Here is an 11,358-nt window from a genome sequence, read left to right on the forward strand (position 1 = left end):
TACCATTAATCTTGAAATCAAACAGAAATCAGATGACACAATATTATCTCATGAACACAGCCAGTCGTGTTGGCTCACGCCTGCAGTCCTAGCACTTTGGGAGGCAGAGGCAGGAAGACCACTTGACCCCAGTAGTTCAAGACCAGCCTGGGCAAAATGGCGAAAACTAGTCTCTACGAAAAATACTAAAATTAGCCGGACGTGGTGGCACGTACCTTTAATCTGAGCTACTTGGGAGGCTGAGGCAGGAGAATCTCTTGAACCCAGGTGGCAGAGGTTTCAGTGAGCCAAGATCGCACCATTGCACTCCAGCCTGGGTGACAGAGAGCGACTCTATCTCAAAAAAAAAAAAAAAAAAAGGCCAGGCACGGTGGCTCATGCCTGTAATCCCAGCACTTTGGGAGGCCAAGGGGGGTGGATCACGAGGTCAGGAGATCGAGACCATCCTGGCTAACATGGTGAAACCCCACCTCTACTAAAAAAATACAAAAAAATTAGCTGGACATGGTGGCAGGCGCCTGTAGTCCCAGCTACTTGGGAGGCTGAGGCATGGGAATGGCATGAACCTGGGAGGTGGAGCTTGCAGTGAGCTGAGATTGCGCCACTGCGCTCCAGCCTGGGCGACAGAGTGAGACTTCATCTCAAAAAAAAAAAAAAGAAAAAAATGACATTGTGCACTTTAAATATACCCAGATCCTAAGATCCTAGCACAGTTGGAGCCAGGTGCTCAAAGATGCCGTCATGCTCTCAGCTTCTTCTGTGAGGCTTCACTCTCAATGCGATAGGAGGGGCCAGCAGTCTCATGAAAGGCGTGTCTCTGACAGTTTTAGCAGGAAGTGGTAGGAAAAGAATCCTCTGATTGGTCCAGTTTGGGTCATGTGCCCAGTCCTGACCAATCACATTGGCCAGATGGATGAAGCCCTCTGATTGGCTAGGTCTGGGTCACATGTTCACACCAAGCTTTGAGAGACCCAGATCTGGAGTAGAAAAACGGAAGTGATTGGCAAGGGTCTGCTCAGCAGAAATAGCTCTATTGATCTACTCCATAGGTACCTCTCTGTCTGGCTTCTGTTTCATTTTTCCCATTACAAAAATCCAGGGAAACTATTGGGCAAAGGCAGAGTCTCCTCCAAGGGCCTCAGTTGCTGGGCAGACAAAGACCAAATCGTCTTTTCTTTAAGGGGGCGGGGTGCTATAATCACTTATATTAATTATTCAACCACATAAATTAACTTCCAGGACTCTGGATATATTTCTGGGGGAGAGTCTAAATAATTCATATTTGACTCATAATACATACATATTCTAATACCAGATAATTGGAAAATTATACACCAGAAATACTGTTCATGCAAATATGCATTGTTACCCTCTGCATAAAGGAGGCATCACAGGCATAATTAATAATGATAGTGCCACAATAACAGTAGGTTTAGTTCTGTGTTAAATTGTTTGGTTATAATGCGTTAAATGTAAGTCTATGATTTAATGGTTTTATACATGTACATACGCATGCATATAATTTTACATAAAATCATAAAGGTGATCATATCATATATATTGGGGGAAAGAAAGTTTTTTTTTTGTTTTTGTTTTTGTTTTTTTTATGTGAGATGGAGTTTTGCTCCTGTCGCTCAGTCTGGAGTGCAGTGGAATCTCGGCTCACCACAACCTCCACCTCCCAGGTTCAAGTGATTCTCCTGCCTCAACCTCCCGAGTAGCTGGGATTACAGGGGCTCACCACCACGCCCAGCTAATTTTTACATTTTTAGTAGAGACGTGTTTTCACCATGTTAGCCAGGCTAGTCTCAAACTCCTGACCTCTGGTAATCCACCCCCTTGGCCTCCCAAAGTGCTGGGATTACAGGCTTGAGCCAACATGCCTGGCCAGGAAGTTTCTTCTAGAGAAATCTTTTTGGTTTTTCTCTTTCTTTTTCTCTTGGCTTCTCCTTCCCTATTTCTCCTTTTTCTCTCCTGTTCTCACCTCGGATTTGTATACTCCCATCTTTTTCTCCATGCCTAGGTAATTTTATACAAATACACATATACGGACAGCCTCGGGGGCTCATACCTTTAACCCCAGCACTTTGGGAAGCTGAGGCAGGCGGATCACTTGAGGTCAGGAGTTTGAGACCAGTCTGGCCAACATGGTGAAACCCCATCTCCACTAAAAATACAAAAATTAGCCAGGTGTGGTGGGCTCCTGTAATCCTAGCTACTCAGGAGGCTGAGGCACGAGAATTGCTTGAACCAGGAGGTGAAGTTGCAGTGAGCTGAGATTGTGCCACTGCACTCCAGCCTGGGCAACAGAGCAAGACTATATCTGGAAAAACAAACGAACAACAACGAAAAACAAATACACATATACATACATATTTGGATACACGTACATGCATATGTAAATATAGACATGCAAACATACATATATACACATTGAATACACAGGAGTTTATATAAATAGCATCATGTTATACTCATTTTTCTGTATCCTGCTTTTCTCATTTAACACATCACATTGACATCCCTCCAGGCCACCTGGCAAAGAGCATTTTAGTGGCTGTGCAATATTCTGTTGTGTGGCTATACTGTGATCTATTCAGAAACTCTGTAAGGATGGATATTTACTTTGTTTGCCATTTTTGCCAAGATGAACAATATTGCACAAATCTTCTTGCACATATATTCTTACATATTAGTTCCCAAGAGTGGAACTTATCCCATGGAAATGTTAAAAGGCCTTGCCCAAAGGCTGTAACAATAATATATTAGGGTTGCCGGGCGTGATGGCTCACGCCTGTAATCCCAGCACTTTGGGAGGCCAAGGCGGGTGGATCACATGAGGTCATGAGTTCGACACCAGCCTGGCCAACATGCTGAAGCCCCGTCCCTACTAAAAATACAAAAAATTAGCCACGTGCGGTGGCACATGCCTGTAATCCCAGCTACTCGGGAGGCTGAGGTAGGAGAATCGCTTGAACCTGGAAGGCAGAGGTTGCAGTGAGCGGAGATGGCACTATTGCACTCCAGCCTAGGCAACAAGAGAGAAACAATGTCTCAAAAAAAAAAAAAAAAACCCACACACACACAATAATGCAGTAATGTAGAGCCAGGCACGGTGGCTCACGCCTGTAGTCCCAGCACTTTGGGAGGCTGAGGTGGGTGGATCGCCTGAGGTCAGGAGTTTGAGACCAGCCTGGCCAATGTAGTGAAACCCCATCTCTACTAAAAATACAAAAAATTAGCTGGGCACGGTGGTGGGCACCTGTAATCCCAGCTACTCGGGAGACTGAGGCTGGAGAATCGCTTGAACCCAGGAGGCGGAGGTTGCAGTGAGCCAAGATGGCGCCATTGCACTCCAGCTTGGGCAACAAGAGCAAAACTCCGTCTAAAAAAAAAAAAAGAAAAAAGTATTAGGGTTTTTTCCTTATGGCCATCAGCAATAACTGTTAAGATTCTTTTTTTCTTTCTTTCCTTTCCTCCCTTTGCCTTCTGTGTCTCCTCCCCCTCTCCCTCTTCCTTTTCCTTCATTTAAATTAAGGTGAAGTTCACATAAGGGAAAATTAACCAAAGTGGTATTTACCACATTCACAATGTTGTGTAACCACCACCTCTATCTAGTTCTAAAACATTTCTATCACCTCAAAAGGAAACCCCATACCCACTTCAACTATTTGTGCAAAGGCAAGGTCATTAAGCATTGAGTGGCAGCCAGAAGGACTTGGCAGAATACAGGCATGGATAAATTGGCTAATTTTAGTTCACGAATGCTGCATTTTAATAACCGTTAATAACTCACATAGTGAATTACTATTAAGTCGCCCGTGGATGCATATAGACCTGAAATGAGTTCTGGCGGTGTCTGTCATTCAGGGGCAAGAACTGAAAGGAGGACAAGAGATTTCAATATTCTAGAACACTGTGGCTTCTGTGATCTTTCTTGTGACAGATACAGCCTACTAGCTAAGCCAACTACCATCCCTAACCTGTGACTTTTCTTCTTCCTATTTTTTTTTTTAAATTTATTTTTTGAGACGAAGTTTCGTTCTTGTTGCCCAGGCTGGAGTGCAATGGCATGATCTCGGCTCACTGCAACCTCCACCTCCCAGGTTCAAGCGATTCTCCTGCCTCCGCTTCCCGAGTAGCAGGGATTACAGGCATGCACCTGGGATACTGGCCACCACGCCTGGCTAATTTCGTATTTTTAGTAGAGACGGCGTTTCACCATGTTGGCCAGGCTGGTCTGAAACTCCTGACCTCAGGTGATCCGCCCGCCTCGGCCTCCCAAAGTGCTGGAATTGCAGGCTCGAGCCACCATGCCCGGCCATTCTTCTTCCTATTTTAGAAGCTGGAAAGCTTCACATTTGTTCTCCCAGGTTCCTTTGCAACTGCAGTTGCCAACTCTGCTGTTGGATTTCCAAGAAATGTTTGCTTTCCGGATAAAAGGGAGAGACACAACTGGCTCCAGCCCTTTTCCTGTTCTTCCTGCTTTGAATACTCACATGATTCCTGGAGCTGCAGCAGCCATCTTGTTTACCAAGAGGGAAAGCCAAGATGATCACAGAATAGCCAGCACTGGTATTGTTCCGCCAGCGACAGCAGATACTTACCTCCAGATTTTTGGGGAAAAAAAAATGTAAGCCACTCTTTTTTCCTTTCTTCTGTTTTGTTTGTTTGTTTTTGTTTTTGTTTTTTGGTGTTTTTTTTTGAGACAGAGTCTCGCTGTGTCACCCAGGCTGGAGTGCAGTGGCGCAATCTCAGCTCACTGCAAGCTCCGCCTCCCAGGTTCACGCCATTCTCCTGCGTCAGCCTCTCCAAGTAGCTGGGACTACAGGCGCCCACCACCACGCCCGGCTAATTTTTTGTATTTTTAGTAGAGACGGGGTTTCACCGTGGTCTGGATCTCCTGACCTCGTGATCTGCCCACCTCGGCCTCCCAAAGTGCTGGGATTACAAGCGTGACCCACCGCGCCCGGCCTGGTTTTTGTTTTTATGAGACAAAAGTGAATCACAGGTCAAAGATGCAAAGGTTGCTGGCCTGTCATACATGCCCTGTGTTGGGCTGGAATGCAGTGGTGTGAACATGGCTCACCGTAGCCTTGACCTCCTGGGCTCCAGTGATCCTTCCCACTCAGCCTCTCGATTAGCTGAGACTGCAGGCATGCACCACCACACCCAGCTAATTTATTTTTTGTAGATTGTGGTCTTGCCATGTTGCCCAGGCTCGTCTCAAACTCCTGGGCTCAAGCAGTTCTCCTGCCTCGGCTTCCCAAAGTGCTGGGATTACAGGCATGAGCCACTATGCCTGGCCATGTAAACCATTCTAAATCATGGTTTCTGCTATTTAAAGCCCAAAGCCCAAAAAATTCCTAACTGATTCATTTCTTTTGCTACTTAGATGCAACAATAATATACCATAATTATAATTATACTTATGATTTCTTTTAGCTTGGGAATTCAAAAGTCCGTTCCTCAAGTGAAATTTTTTTTTTTTTTGAGACAGGGTCTCCCTCTGCCACTCAGGCTGAGGGCAGTGGTGAGATCACAGCTCACTGAAGCCTCCACTTCCCAGGCTCAAGCAATCCTCCCACCTCAGCCTCCCGAGTAACTGGGAGTACAGATGCGCACCATCACACCCTGCTAATTTTTCGTATTTTGTAGAGACAGCGTTTTGCTATGTTGCCCAGGCTAGTCTCGAACTCCTGGTCTCAAGGGATCCTCTTGCCTCAGCCTCCCAAGTGCTGGGATTGCATGTGTGAGCCACCTTGCCAGGCCCAAAGTGAAATATTATTAAGCTCCTGGAGAGTTGGCACCCTCAGGATTTCTTTTTTAATTGGAAATTCAAGGTTGAAAAATAGATGAAAAACAAATCAGGCTGGGTGCGGTGGTTCACGCCTGTAATCCCAGCACTTTGGGAGGCCGAGATCAGGAGTTCAAGACCAGCCTGACCAACATGGTGAAGCCTCGTCTCTACTAAAAAGACAAAAAATTAGCCGGGCATAGTGGCGCATGCCTGTAATCCCAGCTACCGGGGAGGCTGAGACAGGAGAATTGCTTGAACCCGGCAGGCGGAGGTTGCAGTGAGCCAAGATTGTGCCATTTCACTCCAGCCCGGGCGACAGAGCAAGACTCCATCTCCAAAAAAACCAACCAAACAAATCAGGCTGGGTGTGGTGGCTCACACCTGTAATCCCAGCACTTTGGGAGGCTGAGGCAGGTGGATCACCTGAGGTCAGGAGTTTGAGACCAGCCTGACCAACATGGAGAAACCCCGTCTCTACTAAAAATACAAAATTAGCCAGGTGTGGTGGCACATGCCTGTAATCCCAGCTACTCGGGAGGCTGAGGCAGGAGAATCACTTGAACCCGGGAGACAGAGGTTGCGGTGAGCCGAGATCGTGCCATTGCACTCCAGCCTGGGCAACAAGAGCAAAACTCCATCTCAAAAACAAAAACTAATCACAGCACCCTGGGCAACATGGTGAAACCTTGCCTCTACGAAAAATACAAAAATTAGCCAGGTGTGGTGGCAGGCACTTGTAGTCCCACCAACTTGGGAGGCTGAGGTTGAAGGATTGCTTGAGCCTGGGAGGTTGAGGCTGCAGTGAGCCATGATCATGCCACAAACTCCAGCCTGGGTGACAACGTGAGACTGTATCTCAATACAAAAGCAAATAACAGGGGCCAGGCACAGTGGCTCACACCTGTAATCCCAGAACTTTGGGAGGCCGAGGCAGGCGGATCACCTGAGGTCAGGAGTTCAAGACCAGCCTGGCCAACATGGTAAAACCCCGCCTCTACTAAAAATACAAAAATTAGCTGGGCGTGATGGCAGGTGCCTGTAATCCCAGCTACTCAGGACGATGAGGCAGGAGAATCACTTGAACCCAGGAGGCAGAGGTTGCAGTGAGCCAAGATCGTGCCATTGCACTCCAGCCTAAGTGACAAGAACAAAACTCCATCTCAAAAAAAAAGCAAATCACAGGTAAGAGATGCAAAGGACACAGGCCTGTCACACATGTCCTGTGTTGTGCTTGAACTCTGGTAATTTTATTTTATTTACATTTATTTATTTATTTTGAGATAGAGTCTTACTGTGTTGCCTAGGCTGGACTGCAGTGGTATGATCTTGGCTCACTGCAATCTCCGCCTCCTGGGTTCAAGCAATTCTCATGACTTAGCCTCCCGAGGAGCAGGAACTAGGTGTGTGCCACTGCACCCAGCTAATTTTTGTATTTTTAGTAGAGATGGGGTTTTGCCGTGTTGGTCAGGCTGGTCTCGAACTCCTGACCTCAAGTGATCCTCCCGCCTCGGCCACCCAAAGTGCTGGGATTACAGGTGTGAGCCACTGCACCTGGACTGAACACTGGTAATTTTAAAATGAAATACATTTATTACTTTTTACGAATACTCAAGTAAAAGACCAAAAAAATTCAAATTTAATTTTAATATAAATCACTGTAAGATGTATGGGATTAATATCCACACTCAGGATTTCTCAGTACTCACTTTTCATAAAAATCAGCACAAAATAAGACATACCTAGAAAATTGCAAAAGAGAGGGTCCTGTGGTGCCTATCTAGTCTCTATTCCTCTAGGGGGAATGCAGTGGGGTCTTAAGATACCCTCTTGGCTGGGCGCGGTGGTTCACGTCTGTAATCCTAGCACTTTGGGAGACCGAGACAACCAGGTTACTTGAGGTCAGGAGTTCCAGATCAGCCTGGCCAACCCGGTGAAACCTTGTCTCTACTAAAAATACAAAAATCAGACAGGTGTGCTGGCATGTGCCTGTAGTTCCAGCTACTCAAGAGGCTGAGGCAGGAGAATCACTTGAACCTGGGAGGTGGAGGTTGCAGTGAGCTGAAATCGCGCCATTGCACTCCAGCCTGGGTGACAACAGCAAAACTCCGCCTCAAAAAAAAAAAAAAAAAAAAAAGATACCCTCTTAGAGCCGGGCATGGTGGCTCACACCTATAATCCTAGCACTTTGGGAGGCCAAGGCAGGCAGATCACCTAAGGTCAGGAGTTCGAGACCAGCCTGGCCAACATGATGAAACCTTGTCTCTACTAAAAATACAAGAATAACCCAGGCGTGGTGGCTGGCGCCTGTCATGATCTGATTATCTGAAAGCAAAAGGAACAAAACTGAAGTGCAATGAATGAATGAGCTCACATGTGTCTTGTTTAGCCTTAGAATTTATATTTAGCAAAATACATAAGCCTGTGTTCCTCACCTGAACTCCTGGATAACTCACTGTGGGTATTTACACGTCACTGGGTAGCTGTCTCTCGTGTCTCATTTATTCCCACACATGGGCTCATTCATTCATTCAACAAACATTTGCAGACAGCCCCTTCTCTGCTGTGCTGCCCGTTGCTTTCATGCAGTGTATCTTCATACTTTCTCTAATAAATCTGACTTTCTTTACCAAAAAAAAAAAGAAAAAACAAACATTTGTCCTATGACCTACTGTATGCCTAGCACCAGGATGGGTGGGGTTAGTCTGACTTCTTTTGAGTGACCTAAGCCCAACTCAAATTGGCTTATGTAAAAAAGAATTTGGCTGGGTATGGTGGCTCATGCCTGTGATCCAGCACTCTGGGAGGGCCAGGCAGGTGGATCGTTTGAGACCAGCCTGGCCAACGTGGTGAAACCCCGTCTCTACTGAAAATTTAAAAATTAGCTGGACATGGTGGTACGCACCTGTAATCCCAGCTACTTGGGAGGCTGAGGTAGGAGAATCACTTGAACCTGGGAGGTAGAGGTTGCAGTGAGCTGAGATTGCACCACTGCACTCCAGTGTAAGCAACAGAACGAGACTGTCTCAATAAATAAATAGGAATTTATTGGCTTATGTAACTATGAAACTTATGTAACTTATGAAAGCTCTAGTGCAAGTCACCTTCAGGCTTGGCTGGTTCTCACAGTATGAGAATTAGCCTCTCTCTTCATCTCTCAGCTATACTTTCTTCTGTGGAGGCCTGCTTCACCCTCAGGTAGCTTCTACCCTGAGATCGTAGCAGTCTTGGCCTCTACCCACTCTAGCTTAACCACCCACAGAGAGAGGGAAAGCCCTTTTCCCAACAGTTCCAGTGAAAGTCCTGAGCTGCCTCTAATTTGATTCAGTCTGAGTCACATGCCTTCACTGGATTGATTGGGAGGTGCTAGATGGTGGTTGGCCAGTGTGTCGTCACATGGTCACACCAGTAAATAAGAGATTCAGTCCCATCTGAATCACGTGGATTGAGAATGAGGGAAAAGGTAGTTTCCCGAAAGAATGCTAGGGCACAGTGGCCAAAAAAAAAGAATGGATGCTGGCCATGCAAAAAACAACAGATGTCCAACTACAGACATGACAAAAATGGATAAAATACCTTTTATGGGACTATAGAACCCCCACATGCACCTGGCAGGAGTGTGGGCTGGCAGCTGCTATGTGGGAGAGCAACCTGGCAGTGTTTTGCACCCACATAGCCTATGCCCCGGCATCTCCTTCCTGGGGAGAAGAGGCAGTGATGTGTGTGGAGGCGGCCATATGGGGGCCATTGCTAGGAGAGTACTTTGGTAAAATGTGGTGAATGCACAGAAGATGGGGAAGCCGAAGAAATGGACTAGATATTTACAGAGACCCGTTTTGAGATCTTCAAAACAGAGTGAAAGCAGAAACCAAAGAACTCTGTAACAGGAGACTATTTGTGTAAATGTAAAACGCATGTCACGGTGAGTAATCAAGATAGCGTTGCCCTTGGGGGATGTGACTAAAAGGAAGCACAGAGCTACCCAATTAAATATTACATTTCCCAGCTTTCTTTGCAACTAGGCGTGGCCACATGACAACGTTCTGGCCAATGGGATGGGAACAGAAGGTGGGCAACTTCCTGGACCAAGACCATAAACGGAAAAGAGAGTGCCCTCCCTCTCTCTTCCTTTCTTTCCTGCAGGAGCTGGAGTGACTCTCTTGGTCCCTAAGGTGGAAGCCATGTGTTGAGGACACTGAGCAACAAGATAGGAGGAGCCTGGGGCACAGCCAGAGAACAGGAAGCCACCCAAATAGCTCTCAACCCCTTATAGATGGACTACTAAATGGGAAATAAAGTAGACTGTTCTCTCTTGATCTTTGTACAGAATCTATGTGCTAACTAATATAGTGCTCATTGGGAGGCTGAGACAGGAGGATAGCTTGAGCCCAGGAGTTCGACACCAGCCTGGGCAACATAGCAAGACCTCATCTCTACTTAAAAAAAAAAAAATTAGCAGGGCATGGTGGCACCTGCCTATAGTCCCAGCTACTCGGGAGGCTGAGGCGGGAGGATGGCTTGAGCTCAGGAGCCAGAGGTTGCAGTGAGCTGATATGACGCCACTGTACTCCAGTCTGCATGACAGAGACCCTGTCTCAACAAAACAAACCAAAAAGCCATAGTGCTCAATAGGTTGATATTATCATGACTTTCTCCTCAGTTGTCATTAGGATGATGATGATTTTATTGACCTAAAGCATTATGTACAGTCCAGCAAAGTCTTGTGGTGCCTTAACAAATAATGGAGGCAGTAACCCTTAGAGTTCTTGAGTTGCAGGTGTAGGAAACCACTGCTGACTCAAGTAAAAATATTGGTAGAATATGGTGTAGCTTATTGACTCAAAAGAAAGGCTGGAGGCCGGGTGCGGTGGATCACGCCTGTAATCCCAGCACTTTGGGAGGCCAAGATGGGCGGATCACCTGAGGTCAGGAGTTGGAGACCAGCCTGGCCAATATGGTGAAACCTCATCTCTATAAAAATACAAAAATTAGCTGGGCACGGTGGCACACGCCTGTAATCCAAGCTACTTGGGAGGCTGAGGCAGGAGGATCGCTTAAACCCAGGAGGCAGAGGTTGCAGTGAGCCGAGATTACACCGTTGCATTCCAGCCTGGGCGACAGAGTGAGACTCTGTCTCAAAAAAAAAAAAGGCTGAAACTAGGCTTCTGGAAGGCTAGGATCTGGGGCAAGTCCTGGAATCCAGGTGACAGGAACTCATCAGCATTGGAGTAGTACAGAGCTTCAAAACAGAGTGAAAAGTTAAGTATAAATAACAGGAGGCTGGCCGGGCACGGTGTCTCACGCCTGTAATCCCAGCACTTTGGGAGGCCAAGGCAGGTGGATCACGAGGTCAGGAGATCGAGATCATCCTGGCTAACATGGTGAAACCCCGCCTCTCCTAAAAAGGCAAAAAAAATTAGCTGGGCGTGGTGGTGGGTGCCTATAGTCGCAGCTACTCAGGAGGCTGAGGCAGGAGAATGGCGTGAACCTGAGAGGCAGAGCTTGCAGTGAGCCGAGATCGCACCACTGCACTCCAGCCTGGGCAACAGAGCGAGACTCCG

The 11,358-nt window shown here is 46.8% G+C and overlaps 1 long non-coding RNA gene across 1 annotated transcript; it reads left to right on the plus strand.

Moving 5' to 3' along the window:
* Positions 1-4,403: 4,403 nt before the first annotated feature.
* Positions 4,404-10,111, plus strand: LOC134735816 (uncharacterized). The gene is made up of 2 exons (XR_010119334.1): positions 4,404-4,633; positions 9,941-10,111. It is a non-coding gene; the product is annotated as an uncharacterized lncRNA (long non-coding RNA).
* Positions 10,112-11,358: the final 1,247 nt, after the last annotated feature.

This window comes from Symphalangus syndactylus, chromosome 24 (genome assembly GCF_028878055.3).
Source record: "Symphalangus syndactylus isolate Jambi chromosome 24, NHGRI_mSymSyn1-v2.1_pri, whole genome shotgun sequence".
Lineage (NCBI taxonomy): Eukaryota > Metazoa > Chordata > Mammalia > Primates > Hylobatidae > Symphalangus > Symphalangus syndactylus.